Below are 20,259 nucleotides of genomic sequence, written 5' to 3'. Positions count from 1 at the left end.
TCCATCGTAGCATCGTTGTCGTCTCGCCAACTATTGCTTCTACAACTATCGCTAAAGCATAGTGATAAATTAAAGCAATTACATGGTGATTGCATTTCATACAATAAAGCGACAACCATAAGGCTCCTGCCAGTTGCCGATAACTTTTACAAAACATGATCATCTCATATAATAACGTATATCACATCATGTCTTGACCATATCACATCACAACATGCCCTGCAAAAACAAGTTAGACGTCTTCTACTTTGTTGTTGCATGTTTTATGTGGCTGCTACGGGCTTCTAGTAAGAACCGTTCTTACCTACGCATCAAAACCACAATGATGTTTTGTCAAGTTTTCTGTTTTAACCTTCAACAAGGACTGGCCGTAGTCAAATTTGATTCAACTAAACTTGGAGAAACAGACACCCGCCAGCCACCTTTATGCAAAACAAGTTGCATGTCTGTCGGTGGAACCGGTCTCATGAACGTGGTCATGTAAAGTTGGTCCGGGCCGCTTCATCCAACAATACCGCCAAATCAAAATAAGACATTGGTGGTAAGCAGTATGACTATCATCGCCAACAACTCTTTGTGTTCTACTCGTGCATATCATCTACGCATAGGCCTGGCTCGGATGCCACTGTTGGGAAACGTAGCATGCAATTTTAAAAAAAAAATCGGCGCTCACGCGAGATCTATCTAGGAGATGCATAGCAACGAGAGGGGGAGAGTGTGTCACGCACCCTCGTAGACCGAAAGCGGAAGCGTTAGTTTAAGGCGGTTGATGTAGTCAAACGTCTTCGCGATTCAACCGATCAAGTACCGAACGTACGGCACCTCCGGGTTCAGCACATGTTCAGCTCGATGACATCCCTCGAACTCTTGATCCATAAAGTGTCGAGGGAGATTTTTGTCAGCACGACGGCGTGGTGACGGTGATGGTGAAGTGATCCGCACAGGGCTTCGCCTAAGCACTACGACAATATGACCAGAGGAGCAAACTGTGGAGGGGGGCGCCGCACACGGCTTGGAACAATTGGTGTGTCTTAGAGGCACCCCCCTGCCCCCGTATACAAAGGAGGGAGAGGGGAGGAGGCCGGCCTAGGGGCGCCCCAAGTGGGAGGAGTCCCACTTGGGCTCCTAGTCCAATTCGGCCCCCCCTTCCTTTTATCGGAGGGGGAAAGGGGGAAGGAGAGGGAGAAGGAAAGGGGGTGCCGCCGCCTCCTCTAGTCCAATTCGGACTCCTCCCTTGGGGGCGCGCGCCACCCCATGTGGGCTGCCTTGCCTCCCTCCTATGGCCCATATGGCCCATATCTTCCCCCGGGGGTTTCGATAACCCCCCCCCCCCCCCCCGGTTCTCCGATACGTACCCGATACATTCCGAAACACTTCCTCGTCCGAATAATATCATCCAATTTATCAATCTTTACCTCTCGACCATTTCGAGACTCCTCGTCATGTCCGTGATCTCATCCGGGACTCCGAACAATCTTTGGTCACCAAAACACATAACTCATAATACAAATCGCCATCGAACGTTAAGCGTGCGGACCCTATGGGTTCGAGAACTATGTAGACATGACCGAGACACATCTCCGATCAATAACCAACAGCGGAACCTAGATGCTCATGTTGGTTCCTACATATTCTACGAAGATCTTTATCGGTCAAACCGTAATGACAACATACGTCATTCCCTTTGTCATCGGTATGTTACTTGCCCGAGATTCGATCGTCGGTATCTTCATACCTTGTTCAATCTCATTACCGGCAAGTCTCTTTACTCGTTCCGTAATGCATCATCCCGCAACTAACTCATTAGTCACATTGCTTGCAAGGCTTATCATGATGTGCATTACTGAGAGGGCCCAGAGACACCTCTCCGATACTCTGAGTGACAAATCCTAATCTCGATCTATGCCAACCCAACAAACGCCTTCGAAAACACCTGTAGAGCATCTTTATAATCACCCAGTTACGTTGTGATTTGATAGCACACAAGGTGTTCCTCCGGTATTCGGGAGTTGCATAATCTCATAGTCAAAGGAATATGTATAAGTCATGAAGAAAGCAATAGCAATAAAACTTAACGATCATTATGCTAAGTTAACGGATGGGTCTTGTCCATCACATCATTCTCCTAATGATGTGATCCCGTTCATCAAATGACAACACATGTCTATGGTTAGGAAACTTAACCATCTTTGATTAACGAGCTAGTCTAGTAGAGGCATATTAGGGACACTGTGTTTTGTCTATGTATCCACACATGTATCAAGTTTCCGGTTAATACAGTTCTAGCATGAATAATAAACATTTATCATGATATAAGGAAATATAAATAACAACTTTATTATTTCCTCTAGAGCATATTTCCTTCACAATATAGTACATCCAACCACCGACACAAAAAATTTCCCACATAAATATAGGTTGGTAGCTGATAACACATAATCACAACACGAAAGACCCACCAAGTGACAGCATTATAAATAAAAATAAAACACACTGCCATCTCCCCCACCCGCGAAAGTAAATATTCCATCAGTTATAAAATACTAGGAAAAGAGCCCTGCGTTGCAATGGGAGAGAAAATAACACACGCTATTAACCCAATAACTATGACTCAAGACCCTAATAGGTTCACATTCTTTATTTTCACATGGCATCACATTTTCATTGCCGCCAGTGGCCTCGGTGCTCACACAACGAAAACGCATTTGAATGTGGCCAGTCCTAAGGCGTCTCTATCCCCCCCCCCCTCTCGCACGCACGCACGGACACTCGCTCAGAATAAGATGAAAAATATGTTGTTTCCCCGCGAGGTTTTTCAGAGGTGTGAATGCGTTGTTATCGATATTTTCTTTCCTCTCAATCTGGTTTTATTGGGTGTTTATTGCAATTGGGATCGTTGCTGGTACGAAAAAACGGCTGTGCACTTTAGATTAAGTTTACACCAAAAATAATATTTTAGAATTATTTAACAGATAAAACTAAGATCATATTTAGATTCTACACATTTTTCCAATCAAATTTCATATATAACATGTTAAAATCGGAGTTACGGTTTAAAAGATATGAAAAATTTTGTTTTAGATAAACTGCAGATTGATTAACCGAAAAGTTAGTGGGTTTTCTATTAAAACAAAAAAACCAATTCAGCTGATTTAAATATCGATGTCGGGTTGATTACCTGAAGCGTCCGGGAGTTTTGTGAGAAAATGCAAAAAAAACGGTTTGGTTGTAACTTAAACGTATATTACGGGTTAATTTACGGAAAACACATGTTTTTTTTATAAAATAGCATGATGGTGAGCAGGCAGAAGCACTCCGTGCTTTATTTAATATTTTAGAATACTTAATAGCTAAAAATAACATCATATTTAGATTGTACACATTTTCTAATCAAATTTCATATATAACATGTTAAAATCAGAGTTACGCTTTAAAAGATATGGATAATTTTGTTTTAGATAAACTGCGGATTGATTAACCGAAAAGTCGGGGGGGGGGGGGGGGGGGGGGGGTCTATTAAAACAAGAAAAACGATTTGGCTGACTTAAATATGGATTCTGGGTTGATTATATGAAATACCGATTTGATATTATGGATTTTGATATATTTCTCTACAAATTTGATCAAACTTCTAAAAAATTGACTTTTCAAAAAAGTAACACGCCTTATATTTTGGAAACAATGTGATTATTTTTTAAGAAACCCAGCAACACGAACGGCGCAGCAAAATGCGCACAGTCCTTCTGGTAGTATATAACTAGAACAAACTGCATAGGAGAAATCTCCAGAACAGTATAGATACAGCAGCAAGCTTTTCAACCAACCTAAATACGTAGGGCAGCAGCAGCAGGAGGAGGCAAGGAAGCATGGCCGTAACTTGCTTCCCACATGCCTCACGTGAAGGATTGGATTCCATCGAGTGCTTCCTTTTCTGCGTTAATCCCATGCATGCATGGAGATCGAGCATCCTTCTGTAGCCGGCCTTCCCAACATTACTTGCTTGCTCGATCGATTGCATAAGGTCATATGATCGGATCAATCGAATCGATGCTGCGATCAGCTGCCTCGATAGCTCGATCATAATAAAAGCAGCCTTTTTCCAGAACTATTGTTATATGTATATACTGGTCGCTCGTGTCGTACGTTTCATGCTGCGCACATACATATTCTGTTGGGAATTTGCAAACGAATGCAGAGCACAAACGGGTGATATACAGTTGAAACTCTGAACGGGTTATACTGCTCGACTGCAATCCAATAGTGTTTGGTAAATTACACTTGACCTGGGAATACTCTTGGAGGAAAATGTAGACTAAAAAAAAAGTAAAGCCACCTCGATGTAGGTAAACCTCACATTGTTGAAAATACGGTCCTTCCGTCAAAAAAAAAAATGGTCGTCACTTCTCTCAACATATTCCACATTCCTCGCTTCAGTTGGGTATATTAGTTTTGTACGGAGGGTGAATTTTATTAACTTGGAATGAAACATCAAGTGAATACAAACACAATGACCGATCTTTGCATAACTAAGATGCACACAATCAACATGAACACACACAAAAAACCAGGACTAGGCTATTGAAATATTAGGTTTTCTGACAGCTGGGCCACGATTTGAGACGTCGGATTGTAGGCTGTCACGGACTCGGACGTGGGTCGAGCTCACGTCTCTCCATGCGGCTGGGCCTATATAAGTGTGAGGTGTCTCCTAACCCTAGCCGTCACGAACAGATCACATCTGCTCCACGCGCATCGCCCACCGTCGTTCATTTGCTGCTGCTGCCGCCGATGACTCCATCCCGTCTGCCGCGTACACGGTCGACGGGAGAGCAGGTCTCCGAAAACCCGCCTCTCCAGATCCTGTACGGGAGAGGGGCGAATAGGTTTTTGGGAAGCGACTACGCAACTGCTCGCCTCCGATCCACTACTCCTCTACGTCTGAATCGTCTTCGTCAACACCATGTCTCAGATCGAAGCCAACCGTCTCGCCGCCGAGAAGCTCGAGGCCGACAAGAAGGCAGTCGAGGACGCCGATGTTGCCACCGCCGCCGCGGCCTCTGCATGGCCTACTGGAGGGTATAACTCGTTTATCCCGCTCCTACTGTTTTCTGTTATAGTCATGCTAGCGTTATACGTAGATGTGTCTGCCATTAGCGTAGTATGTGCTTGCGTGATTCAATATCAGCATGTCTTTAATTCTGTCAATGACATGCTAGTGATTTACTCGTGGATTAAATTAGTTGAAAAAATATCTATTTACTCAACAATCCAAAAACCTATTATGTGTAGGAATTTTTCGGCAAGTAGCTTTGCCGCTGCACTGAAACCGGTAAGTTTACCGGTACGTACTTTAAGCGTTGGCAGACTAAGACCACTTCATGGCTCACGGCTATGAACGTGTTCTGGGTCGCTGGTGTCTCCACGGGAATGATTGCTCCTGAACAGGAGAAGGCGTTCAGGGAGGCCACCGTCATATTTCTCGGATCAGTTCTTAACGTGATCGGAGATAAACTGGTCGATGCATATTTGCTTGTGTGTGTCGCCAAGGACCTGTGGGAGGCGCTCAAATCTAAATTCAGGGCCATCGATGTTGGGAGAGAAATGTATATTATAGAGTAGTTCCACGATTACAAGATGGTTGAAAATCATCCTGTACTAGAGTAGGCCCATGAGATAATATGCATCGTTAAGGAGCTTGAGCTTCTTAAGTGTGATTTACGGGGCAAGTTTGTCGCGTGCTGTATAATCGCTAAGCTCCCTAATTCCTGGAGGAACTTTGCCACCACTCTGAAACATCAGAGGCGTGAATTCTCAGTGACGGATGTCATTGGTCATCTAAGTGTTGAGCAGAATTCGAGGGCAAAGGACTCGCACGGAAAAGGGGTCGAAGGGACTTCTGTCGCCAACATGGTGAACCAGAGGAACTTCAACTCCCACAAGCCCAAGGGAAAGAATGGTGTCCAACATAATACGGACTTTAAGAAGAAGGGTAAGAAGACCTTCAAGAAGAACAAGAACGATGAGGGCTGCTTTACTTGTGGTTCGGTTGCACATTCGGCCAACAAGTGCCCAAACAAGTTTAAGAAGTCAGGACAGGACTCCAAGTCTGTCAACATGATTATGGGCAATAATGAGAATGGTGCATCTAGGTACGGTAATTTATTTACTGTTTTCCAGTGTTTCAGCCCACCGATTGGTGGGTGGACACAGGTGTAGGTGTTCATGTTGTTGGGAATCGTTGCATGGAAAACAAAAAATGGCTACGCACACGCAATGATCTATCCATGGAGATGCATAGCAACGAGGGGGAGAGTGTGTCTACGTACCCTCGTAGACTGATACGTCTCCAACGTATCTATAATTTATGAAGTATTCATGCCATATTTACAACAATTTTATATGGTTTTGGTATGATTTGCATGGAACTAACCCGGACTGACGCTGTTTTCAGCAGAACTACCGTGGTGTTGTTTTTTGTGCAGAAATGAAAGTTCTCCAAATGAGTTGAAACTTTTTGACGATTTTTTTGGAACAAAAGAGACCCCTGAAGCTTCGTGGAAGGATCAGAAGGTGAAGGAGTAGTGCACAAGACACCGGGGCGCGCCTGGGCCCTTGCCCGTGCCCAGTGGGTTGTGCTCACCTTGAGGCCCATCTCCGCGTGAAACCAACGCCAAAAAATCCTATAAATAGAGAAACCATCAGAAGTAACCCTAGATTAGAAGTTCCGCCGCCGCAGGCCTCTGTAGCCACCGAAAACCAATCTAGACCCCGTTCCGGCACCCTGCTGGAGGGGGGAATCATATCCTGTGGCCATCTTCATCATCCCGGCGGCCACCACGATGATGAGGGAGTAGTCCACCCTCGGGGCTGAGGGTTTGTACCAGTAGCTATGTGTTTAATCTCTCTCTTTCGTTGTCTTGAGATGGCACGATCTTGATGTATCACGGGCTTTGTTAATATAGTCGGATCATATGGTGTTTCCCCCTCTCTATCTTGTTGTGATGAATTGAGTTTTCCCTTTGAGATTTCGTTTTGTCGGATTGAATACTTTTATCGATTTGAGAACACTTGATATATGTCTTGCAATTGAATACTCGTGGTGACAATGGGGTATCGTATTGATTCACTTGATATATATTTTGGCACTCAACTCGCAGATTCCCGAGGTGACATTGGGGTAATCTATGCATAGGGGTTGATGCACGTTCTTGTCTTTGTTTCTCCGGTAGAAATCTTGGGGCACTCTATGAAGTTCTTTGTGTTGGATTGGGTATTATGAATATGAATTTGCTTTGGTGTTATTTTAGTACAAACTCTAGGATAGATCGAATGGAAAGAATAGCTTTGTGTTATTTTAGTATGAACTCTTGAATAGATCGAATGGAAAGAATGGCTTTGAGGTGGTTTCGTACCCTACAAACAATTTATTCTTATGTTCTCCGCTAGATAGGAACTTTGGAGTGATTCTTCATCGCACTTTGAGGGGTGGTTATATGATCCAATTATATTAGCACTGTTGAGAGATTGCACTAGCGAAAGTACGGACCCTAGGCCTCATTCTCAAGCATTGCAATACCGTTTTTGTGCCCGTTTACTATTTGCTACCTTGCTGTTTTTATTTATTCAGATTATAAAAATATATTTCTACCATCCATATTACACTTTTATCACCATCTCTTCGCCGAACTAGTGCACCTATACAATTTGCCATTATATTGGGTGTGTTGGGGACACAAGAGATTTCTTGTATTTGGTTGCAGGGTTGTTTGAGAGAGACCATCTTCATCCTACACCTCTCACGGATTGATAAACCTTAGGTCATCCACTTGACGGAAATTTGCTACTGTCCTACAAAACTCTGTGCTTGGAGGCCCAACACGTGTATACAAGAATAAAGTTGCGTAGTATACATCATAGACCATAAGCGGAAGCATTTCACAACGTGGTTGATGTAGTCAGACTTTCTTCGCGATTCACCGATCGAGTAGCGAACGTATGGGACCTCCGAGTTATGCACACGTTCAGCTCGGTGACGTCCCTCGCCTTCTTGATCCAGCAAGACTTCGAGGTAGTAGATGAGGTTCTTCAGAACGACGGCGTGGTGATGATGATGGTGAAGTGATCTCCGCAGGGCTTCGCCTAAGCACTACGAAAATATGACCAAGGGAGTAAACGGTGGACAGGGGCGCCGCATACGGCTAAGACAATGGTGTGTTCTTGTGTGGCGCCCCCTCCCCACATATATATATATATATAGATGGGAGGGGAGGAGGCAGCCCCTAGGGCACCCCAAGAGACCTGGCGGCAGCCCTAGTGCTGCTGCCTTGCCCTGCGCCCCCCTTTCCTTATTTGGACATGAGGGGGAAAGGAAAGGGAGATGGCTGCCTTAGGGCGCCTCCCCTTTCCTTCCCTCCCTCCTTTGGTGCATGGGCAGGGGGTAGAGGGGCACACCAGCCCCTTGTGGGTTGGTGTGCTCTTCCCCTTTTGGCCCATAAGGCCCAAAAACCTACCGGGGTTGCCCGGAACCCCTTCCGGTGACCCGATAAGTACCCGGTACCACCCGAAACACTTTCGGCGTCCAAATACCATCGTCCTGTATATCAATCTTTACCTATCGACCATTTCGAGACTCCTCGGCATGTCCGTGATCTCATCCGGGACTCCGAACAACATTCGGTCACAAATCACATAACTCATATAACACTATATCGTCAATGAACGTTAAGCGTGCGGACCCTACGGGTTTGAGAGCTATGTAGACATGACCGAGACACCTCTCCGGTCAATAACCAATAGCGGAACCTGGATGCCCATATTGGCTCCTACATATTCTATGAAAATCTTTATCGGTCGAACCGTTATGACAACATATGTAATTCCCTTTGTCCATCGATATGTTACTTGCCCGAGATTCGATCGTCGGTATCTGCATACCTAGTTCAATGTCGTTACCGGCAAGTCTCTTTACTCGTTCCGTAATACATCACCTCGTGACTAACTCCTTAGTTGTTTGCTTGCAAGCTTATGATGTGTATTACCGAGAGGGCCCAGAGATACCTCTCCGATACTCGGAGTGACAAATCCTAATCTCGATCTATGCCAACTCAACAAACACCTTTGGAGATACTTGTAGAGCATCTTTATAATCACCCAGTTACGTTGTGACGTTTGACAGCACATAAGGCATTCCTCTGGTATCCAGGAGTTGGATAATCTCATAGTCGAAGGAATATGCATTTGACATGAAGAAAGCAATAGCAATAAAACTGAACGATCAATATGATAAGCTAACGGATGGGTCTTGTCCATCACATCCTTCTCCTAATGATGTGAGCCCGTTATCAAATGACAACTCATGTCCATGGTTAGGAAACCTTAACCATCTTTGATCAACGAGCTAGTCAAGTATAGGCTCACTAGGGACAAAAGGTTTGTCTATGTATTCACACATGTATTTAGGTTTCGGATCAATACAATTCTAGAATGAATAATAAACATTTGTCATGAATAAGGAAATATAAAATAACAACTTTATTATTGCCTCTAGGGCATATTTCCTTCACATGTGTGTGCTGACATTTCATTGTTCACTTCTTACCAGGTCACAGGCCACGGGTCTGTATTGATGGGGAATGGCGCGAATGCTTCTGGTCATGGTGTTGGCACGGTCGATCTGAAGTTTACTTCGGGAAGGATCGTGCAGCTGAAGAACATGCAGCATGTCCCCGCCATCAAGAAGAACCTCGTTAGTGGCTCCCTTCTATGTAGAGAAGGGTTTAAGTTGTTCTTCAAGTCTAGTAAATTAGTTGTTACTAAATATGTACTATTTGTTGAAAAGGTTATGAGGGGGGAGGGATGTTCCGCCTTTCCCTCACAGATTTTTGTAATAAAGTTGTGAACCATATTCATTCGGGTGTTAATGAATCTGAAGTTTGGAATTCATGTCTTTGTCACATTAGTTTCGGTGTTATGACGCGACTAGCTAAGTTGGATTTAATCTTAGGTTTCACTTTAGCCAAAGGTTCTAAGTGCCTTTCATGTGTGCAAGCTAAGCAACCTCGCAAGCCTCACAAGACTGTGGAGGAGAGACACTTGGCACCATTAGAACTCATACATTCTGATCTTTGTGAGATGAATGGTGTGTTGACTAAAGGTGGAAAGAAATACTTCATGACATTGATAGACGATTCCACTAGATATTGCTATGTGTATCTGTTAAATACTAAATATGAGGCTCTACACTACTTTAAAATCTATAGGCAGAAGTTGAGAATCAACTTGAAAAGAAAATTAAATGAGTCCGATCAGATCTTGGTGGAGAGTACTTCTCGAGTGAGTTTGATTCTTTTTGTGTGGAACACGGCATTATTCATGACAGGACGCCTCCCTATTCACCCCAGTCAAACGGGGTTGTCGAGCGGAACGATCGTACTCTAACTGATTTGGTTAACGCCATGTTAGATACATCGGGTTTATCCAAGGCATGGTGGGGGGAGGCTATATTGATGGCATGTCATGTCCTGAATAAAGTTCCAACAAAGGATAATGAGATCACTCCCTATGAGAAATGTGTGAAGAGAAGGACAACACTCTCGTACTTGCGTACTTGGGGCTATTTGGCGAAAGTCAATGTGCCTATCCCCAAAAAGCGCAAGCTTGGACCAAAGACCGTGGACTCTGTTAATTTGGGATACGCTAAGAATAGCGTTGGCTATAGATTTCTAATAGTGAAATCTGAGGCACCTGACCAGAAGGTCAGTACAATTATGGAGTCTAAGGATGCTACATTCTTCGAGGATATTTTTCCTATGAGAGATATGCAAAGAACTTCTAGACAGGAATCTAAGGAGACTCCTGAGCCTACCATTCCTATGGAATATTATGAACGAACACATGATGAAAATGCTGAGGAGGATGACAAGGAAACCCTTGGTTGGGGAAAGAGACAAAGCACTACAAAGACCTTTGGTGATGATTTCTTCGTGTACCTTGTGGATGATACTCCTGATAACCCACAAGTATAGGGGATCGCAACAGTTTTCGAGGGTAGAGTATTCAACCCAAATTTATTGATTCGACACAAGGGGAGCCAAAGAATATTCTCAAGTATTCGCAGTTGAGTTGTCAATTCAACCACACCTGGATAACTTAGTATCTGCAGCAAAGTATTTAGTAGCAAACTAGTATGGAAGTAACGGTAACGGTGGCAAAAGTAACAGTGATAGTTTTGTAGTGATTGTAACAGTAGCAACGGAAAAGTAAATAAGCGAAGAACAATATGTGAAAAGCTAGTAGGCATTGGATCAGTGATGGAGAATTATGCCGGATGCGATTCCTCATGCAATAGTTATAACCTAGGATGACACAGAACTAGCTCCAATTCATCAATGTAATGTAGGCATGTATTCCAAATATAGTCATACGTGCTTATGGAAAAGAACTTGCATGACATCTTTTGTCCTACCCTCTCGTGGCAGCGGGGTCCTATTGGAACCTCAGGGATATTAAGGCCTCCTTTTAATAGAGTACCGGACCAAAGCATTAACACTTAGTGAATACATGAACTCCTCAAACTACGGTCATCACCAGTAATGGTCCCGATTATTGTCACTTCGGGGTCAACGGATCATAACACATAATAGGTGACTATAGACTTGCAAGATAGGATCAAGAACTCACATATATTCATGGAAACATAATAGGTTCAGATCTGAAATCATGACACTCGGACCCTAGTGACAAGCATTAAGCATAGCAAAGTCATAGCAACATCAATCTCAGAACATAGTGGATACTAGGGATCAAACCCTAACAAAACTAACTCGATTACATGGTAAATCTCATCCAACCCATCACCGTCCAGCAAGCCTACGATGGAATTACTCACGCACGGCGGTGAGCATCATGAAATTGGTGATGGAGGATGGTTGATGATGACGATGGCGACGGATTCCACTCTCCGGAGCCCCGGACGGACTCCAGATCATCCCTCCCGAGAGAGATTTGGGCTTGGCGGTGGCTCCGTATCGTAAAACGTGATGAATCCTTCTCTCTGATTTTTCTCTCCCCGAACATGAATATATAGAGTTGGAGTTGAGGTCGGTGGAGCACCAGGGGGCCCACGAGGCAGGGGCGCGCCCCCACCCTCGTGGATAGGGTGTGGGCCCCCTGGCCTTGATTCTTTCGCCAGTATTTTTTATTAATTCCAAAAATATTCTCCATGAAGTTTCAGGTCATTCCGAGAACTTTTATTTCTGCACAAAAATAACACCATGGCAATTCTGCTGAAAACAGCGTCAGTTCGGGTTAGTTCCATTCAAATCATGCAAGTTAGAGTCCAAAACAAGGGCAAAAGTGTTTGGAAAAGTAGATACGATGGAGACGTATCAACTCCCCCAAGCTTAATCCTTTGCTTGTCCTCAAGCAATTCAGTTGATAAACTGAAAGTGATAAAGAAAAACTTTTACAAACTCTGTTTGCTCTTGTTGTTGTAAATATGTAAAGCCAGCATTCAAGTTTACAGCAAAGATTATGAACTAACCATATTCATAATAACATTTAGGTCTCATGTTTACTCATATCAATGGCATAATCAACTAGCGAGCAATAATAATAAATCTCGGATGACAACACTTTCTCAAAACAATCATAATATGATATAACAAGATGGTATCTCGCTAGCCCTTTCTGAGACTGCAAAACATAAATGCAGAGCACCTTTGAAGATCAAGGACTGACTAAACATTGTAATTCATGGTAAAAGAGATCCAGTCATAGTCTTACCCAATATAAATTAATAGTAATGGATGCAAATGACAGCGGTGCTCTCTAGCTGGTGCTTTTTAATAAGAGGGTGATGACTCAACATAAAAGTAAATAGATAGGCCCTTCGCAGAGGGAAGCAGGGATTTGTAGAGGTGCCAGAGCTCGATTTTGAAATAGAGATAAATAATATATTGAGCGGCATACTTTCATTGTCAACATAACAATCGAGAGATCTCGATATCTTCCATGCCACACACATTATAGGCGGTTCCCAAACAGAATGGTAAAGTTTATACTCCCCCTCCACCAACAAGCATCAATCCATGGCTTGCTCGAAACAATGAGTGCCTCCAACTAACAAGAGTCCCGGGGGAGTTTTGTTTGCAATTATTTCGATTTGATTTGCTTAGAGCATGGGACTGGGGATCCCGGTGACCAGCCATTTTCTTGTGAGTGAGGAGCGGAGTCCACTCCTCTTGAGAATAACCCGCCTAGCATGGAAGATACAGACATCCCTAGTTGATACATGAGCTATTCGAGTATGCAAAACAGAATTTTATTTGAAGGTTTAGAGTTTGGCGCATACAAATTTTCTTGGAACGGCAGGTAGATACCGCATATATAGGAAGGTATGGTGGACTCATATGGAATAACTTTGGGGTTTATGGAAGTGGATGCACAAGCAGTATTCCCGCTTAGTACAAGTGAAGGCTATAAAAAGACTGGGAAGCGACCAACTAGAGAGCGACAACAGTCATGAACATGCATTAAAATTAATAAACATTGAGTGCTAGCATGAGTAGGATATAATCCACCATGAACATAAATATCGTGGAGGCTATGTTAATTTTGTCTCAACTACATGTGTGAACATGTGCCAAGTCAAGTCACTCGAATCGTTCAAAGGAGGATACCACCCTATCATACCACATCACAACCATTTTAATAGCATGTTGGCACGCAAGGTAAACCATTATAAGCTCCTAGCTAATTAAGCATGGCATAAGCAACTATAATCTCTAATTGTCATTGCAAACTTGTTCATTCATAATAGGCTGAATCAGGAACGATGAACTAATCATATTTACAAAAACAAGAGAGGTCGAGTTCATACCAGCTTCTCTCATCTCAATCAGTTCATCATATATCGTCATTATTGCCTTTCACTCGCACGATCGAACGATGTGGATAATAATAATAGTGCACGTGCATTGGACTAAGCTGGAATTTGCAGGCATTCAATACAAAGGAGAAGACAAGGTAATATGGGCTCTTGGTTAAATCAACAATAATGCATATAAGAGCCACTTCAACATTTTCATTATGGTCTTCTCCTCTCGACCCCCAAAGAAAAGAAAAGAAATAAAACTATTTACACGGGAAAGCTCCCAACAAACAAAAGAAGAACAGGAAATCTGTTGGGTTTTCTTTTAATTACTAGTACTACAAGCATGGAAAGTAAACTAGCTAAAAGCTCCAACTATTTTTTTTTGTTTTTCTTAAGGTTTATCAAACACACAAGAAGAAAGCGAGAAAAAGAAAATAAACTAGCATGGGTATTACAATGAAAAAGTATGAGCACCGACAACTAGCATGAGTGTGTGAACATGAATGTAATGTCGGTGGGAAATACGTACTCCCCCAAGCTTAGGCTTTTGGCCTAAGTTGGTCTATGCCCATGGATCAAAGTTGTAGTTGGGGTTGTACTGAGAAGGAGCCTCGGGTTGCCACTGGTTAGCAATCTCCTCCGGATCCCACTGGTAAGCAGACTATCGTGAAGGATCAAATTGTGGTTCCGGATCTGGCTCTGTAGCTGGTGTGGGGTTCCGGTAGGCATGAAATGCCTCCGGCTGAACAAGGTACTTGCCTGTAGATAGGTCAAACAAAGAAGGAGCAGGCAAAATAATAATCTCAGGGCGAATTTTATCAAAAATCAGTTTGTACTTAAGCATCTTTTCCTTATTCTTAACGATAAAATCATGTGCTACCATACTCTTATAGTCTAGAAAAATAGGAGGCAGCAACTTTTCTTCTTTCTCATAATGCCTAATAGGTATGTTAAAGTGTGCAGCGAGGCACGAGGCGAAGATACCTCCCAAGATGGGACCCTTCGTGTGGTTAAGACTTAACCGTTTGGCAACGATAGCGCCTAGGCTAAAAGAGTTGTCACGAAACAAGGCATGGCCCAAAATAACAATATCAGGGGCACTAAGGTTTCCACAGTTTCCGCAACCAATTAAACATCTACTAGCAAATATCGCAAAGTAACGCAGAACCGGAAAATGTATGCTAGTGATTCTTGCATCTGAAACTTTCCTAGTTTCCCCTACGGCAATCATATCAATAAATCCTTTCACATCACTACGATGTGGTTCTTCTATGCTGCATGTAAAGGGTATCTTACAAACCCGGCAGAAATCAAAAAGGGACATCTCCTTATGCTCATCATATAAATAAAATTCCACTGAAGGTGGTGATCTCCTAGCATGGAAATGAAAATTTTTCATGAAAATATTAGTGAGTAATAGATACTGTTCGCGCTGGTCGCGGAGGAAGTCGGTGAGGCCCGCATTCTCAACCAAATAATAAAAATCATCATGAATCTCGGCTGCTGTTAAGAACTCATCACAAGGCCATTCACACGGCCGAACCTCCGCGGTGCGAGGGAGATTATATTTGGGTCTCTTATCCTCTTCACTTTGCTTATCCATCGAGCTTCGGCTCAAAGAGCCCCTCAAAAATCTCTTCATTATTTTCTGAAAATTTTAGTAACTCAATATAAAAGTGAACCAAACTCAACAAAATTGATAGCAACTACTCCCTCAAGTGCCTAGAGACTATATCAGGCATTAGAACTACTTGGGACCAAATAAATTTGTCATGCAAGCTTAAGAACAGGGTCACCTAGGCAGCAAAAATTTGCAATGAATAAAGCACTAGAACAAAAACTAATTGGACCATTGGAGGAGTCACATACCGAAGAACAATCCCCCAAAGCAGTTTTGTGAGTGGAGCTTTGAGCAAGGAGATTGAAAATCGCAACAAAATGAGCTAGAACTCGTTCTTGAGCTGGTTGGTGATTTTTTTGGGAGGAAGAAGGAATGTGTGTGGTGGCTGGAAAAAGTGGAGGGGAGCCACCATGGGCCCACGAGGCAGGGGGCGCCCAGGGGGGTGGCGCGCCCTGGACCCTCGTGGCCAGGTGCTTGCTCCCCCTGATGTGTTCTCAGTGCCAAATATTCTCAAATATTCTAGAAAAAATCACATTTCATTTTCGGGGCATTTGAAGAACTTTTATTTTCGGGGTATTTTTTATTGCACAGATAATTCAGAAAACAGACAGAAAATACTATTTTTGCTTTATTTAATCTAAATAACAGAAAGTAAAAGGAGGGTACAGAAGGTTGTGCTTTCTAATTTCATCCATCCCATGCTCATCAAAAGGAATCCACTAACAAGGTTGATCAAGTCTTGTTAACAAACTCATTCCGAATAACATGGAACCGGAGAAATTTCGAATAACACTATGTTACCTCAATGGGGATATGCACATCCCCAATAATAAGAATATCATATCTCTTTTTGACAGTAGGAAGAGGAAATTCAAAACCTCCAATAGTAATCGATGGAATTTTTCCAATAGAATTGATACTATGGACTTGAGGTTGTTTCCTCGAAAAGTGTACTGTATGCTCATTACCATTAACATGAAAAGTGACATTGCCTTTATTGCAATCAATAACAGCCCCTGCAGTATTCAAAAAGGGTCTTCCAAGAATAATGGACATACTATCGTCCTCGGGAATATCAAGAATAACAAAGTCCGTTAAAATAGTAACATTTGCAACTACAACAGGCACATCCTCAAAAAAACCGACAGGTATAGCAGTTGATTTATCGGCCATTTGCAAAGATATTTCAGTAGGTGTCAACTTATTCAAATCAAGTCTACGATATAAAGAGAGAGGCATAACACTAACACCGGCTCCAAGATCACATAAAGCAGTTCTAACATAGTTTCTTTTAATGGAGCATGGTATAGTTGGTACTCCTGGATCTCCTAGTTTCTTAGGTATTCCACCCTTAAAAGTATAATTAGCAAGCATGGTGGAAATTTCAGCTTCCGGTATCTTTCTCTTATTTGTAACGATATCCTTCATATACTTGGCATAAGGATTCATTTTAAGCATATCGATAAAACGCATACGCAAAAAGATAGGTCTAATCATTTCAGCAAAGCGCTCAAAATCCTCATCATCCTTTTTCTTGGATGGTTTAAGAGGAAAAGGCATGGGTTTCTGAACCCATGGTTCTCTTTCTTTACCGTGCTTCCTAGCAACAAATTCTCTCTTATCATGACGTTGATTCTTTGATTGTGGGTTATCAAGATCAACAGCAGGTTCAATATCTACATCATTGTCATTCCTAGGTTGAGCATCAACATGAACATCATCATTAACATTATCACTGGGTTCATGTTCATCACCTGATTGTGTTCCAGCATCAGAAATAGAAATATCATTGGGATTATCAGGTGTGTCAAAAACAGGTTCACTAGAAGCATGCAAAGTCCTGTCATTTTTCTTTTTCTTCCTCTTAGAAGGACTAGGTGCATCAACATTAGTTCTCTGAGAATCCTGCTCAATTCTCTTAGGATGACCCTCAGGATACAAAGGTTCCTGGGTCATTTTTCCCCCTCTAGTCATAACTCTAACATCATTATCATTTTTATTATAATTTAATTCATTGAGCAAATCATTCTAAGCTTTAAACACTTGTTCTACTTGAGTGGTAACCATAGAAGCATGTTTACTAATGAGTTTAAGTTCACCTTTAACTCTAGACATATAATCACTCAAGTGTTCAAGCATATCAGCATTGTGTTTCAATTGTCTACCAACATAAGCATTGAAGTTTTCTTGTTTAACAATAAAATTATCAAACTCATCTAAGCATTGGCTAGCAGACTTATAACGAGGAATATCACCTTCATCGAATCTATAAAGAGAATTTACCTTTACTACCTGTGTCGGGTTAACAAGACCATGTATTTCTTCAACAGGCGGCAAATTAAGACCATGTATTTCTTCAATAGGAGGTAAATTCTTAACATCTTCAGCTTTAATACCTTTTTCTTTCATAGATTTCTTTGCCTCTTGCATATCTTCAGGACTGAGAAATAGAATACCCCTTTTCTTCGGAGTTGGCTTAGGAGTTGGTTCAGGAATTGTCCAATTATTTTCATTAGTCAACATATTATTCAATAGCAATTCAGCTTGATCAACTGTTCTTTCCCTGAAAACACAACCAGCACAACTATCCAGGTGGTCTCTGGAAGCATCGGTTAGTCCATTATAAAAGATATCAAGTATTTCATTTTTCTTGAGAGGATGATCAGGCAAAGCATTAAGTAATTGGAGAAGCCTCCCCCCAAGCTTGTGGGAGACTCTCCTCTTCAACTTGCACCAAATTATATATTCCCTTAAAGCAGCTTGTTTCTTATGAGCGGGAAATATTTAGAAGAGAATTAATAAATCATATCCTGGGGACTATGCACACAACCAGGATCAAGAGAATTAAACCATATCTTAGCATCACCCTTTACTGAGAACAGAAATAATTTAAGGATATAGTAGTAGCGAGTTTTCTCATCATTAGTGAACAGGGTGGCTATATCATTTAATTTAGTAAGATGTGCCACAACAGTTTCAGATTCATAGCCATAGAAAGGATCAGATTCAACCAAAGTAATTATCTCAGTGTCAACAGAGAAATCATAATCCTTATTAGTAATAAATATAGGTGAAGTAGCAAAAGCAGGGTCATATTTCATTCTAGCATTCAGAGATTTTTCTTTCAGCTTAGCTAATAATTTCTTAAGATCACTCCTATCATTGCAAGCAAGAAAGTCTCTAGAAGTTTCTTCATCCATAACATAACCCTCACGCACAACGGGCAATTCATATCTAGGGGGAGAATATTCATCATCACTTTCATCAATATTATCAGTTTCAATAATTTCATTCTCTCTGGCCCTAGCAAGTTGTTCATCAAGAAATTCACCTAGTGGCACAGTAGTATCAAGCATAGAAGTAGTTTCATCATAAGTATCATGCATAGCAGAAGTGGCATCATCTATAACATCCGACATATCAGAATTAATAGCAGAAGCAGGTTTAGGTGTCGCAAGCTTACTCAAAACCGAAGGTGAATTAAGTGCAGAGCTAGATGGCAGTTCCTTACCTCCCCTCGTAGTTGAGGGAAAAATCTTAGTTCTTTCGTCTTTCAAGTTCCTCATAGTGACCAGCAGATATAAATCCCAAGTGACTCAAAGAATAGAGCTATGCTCCCCGGCAACGGCGCCAGAAAATAGTCTTGATAACCCACAAGTATAGGGGATCGCAACAGTTTTCGAGGGTAGAGTATTACACCCAAATTTATTGATTCGACACAAGGGGAGCCAAAGAATATTCTCAAGTATTCGCAGTTGAGTTGTCAATTCAACCACACCTGGATAACTTAGTATCTGCAGCAAAGTATTTAGTAGCAAAGTAGTATGGAAGTAACGGTAACGGTGGCAAAAGTAACAGTGATAGTTTTGTAGTGATTGTAACAGTAGCAACGGAAAAGTAAATAAGCGAAGAACAATATGTGAAAAGCTCGTAGGCATTGGATCAGTGATGGAGAATTATGCCGGATGCGATTCCTCATGCAATAGTTATAACCTAGGGTGACACAGAACTAGCTCCAATTCATCAATGTAATGTAGGCATGTATTCCGAATATAGTCATACGTTCTTATGGAAAAGAACTTGCATGACATCTTTTGTCCTACCCTCCAGTGGCAGCGGGGTCCTATTGGAAACTAAAGGGATATTAAGGCCTCCTTTTAATAGAGTACCGGACCAAAGCATTAACACTTAGTGAATACATGAGCTCCTCAAACTACGGTCATCACCGGTAATGGTCCCGATTATTGTCACTTCGGGGTTAACGTATCATAACACATAATAGGTGACTATAGACTTGCAAGATAGGATCAAGAACTCACATATATTCATGGAAACATAATAGGTTCAGATCTGAAATCATGGCACTCGGGCCCTAGTGACAAGCATTAAGCATAGCAAAGTCATAGCAACATCAATCTCAGAACATAGTGGATACTAGGGATCAAACCCTAACAAAACTAACTCGATTACATGGTAAATCTCATCCAACCCATCACCGTCCAGCAAGCCTACGATGGAATTACTCACGCACGGCGGTGAGCATCATGAAATTGGTGATGGAGGATGGTTGATGATGACGATGGCGACTGGTTCCCCTCTCCGGTGCCCCGAACGGACTCCAGATCAGCCCTCCCGAGAGAGATTAGGGCTTGGCGATGGCTCCGTATCGTAAAACGCGATGAATCCTTCTCTCTGATTTTTTCTCCCCGAACGTGAATATATAGAGTTGGAGTTGAGGTCGGTGGAGCACCAGGGGGCCCACGAG

Source organism: Aegilops tauschii, chromosome 1, assembly GCF_002575655.3.
Source record: "Aegilops tauschii subsp. strangulata cultivar AL8/78 chromosome 1, Aet v6.0, whole genome shotgun sequence".
In the NCBI taxonomy this organism is placed as follows: Eukaryota; Viridiplantae; Streptophyta; class Magnoliopsida; order Poales; family Poaceae; genus Aegilops; species Aegilops tauschii.
This window is presented reverse-complemented; position numbering follows the sequence as displayed.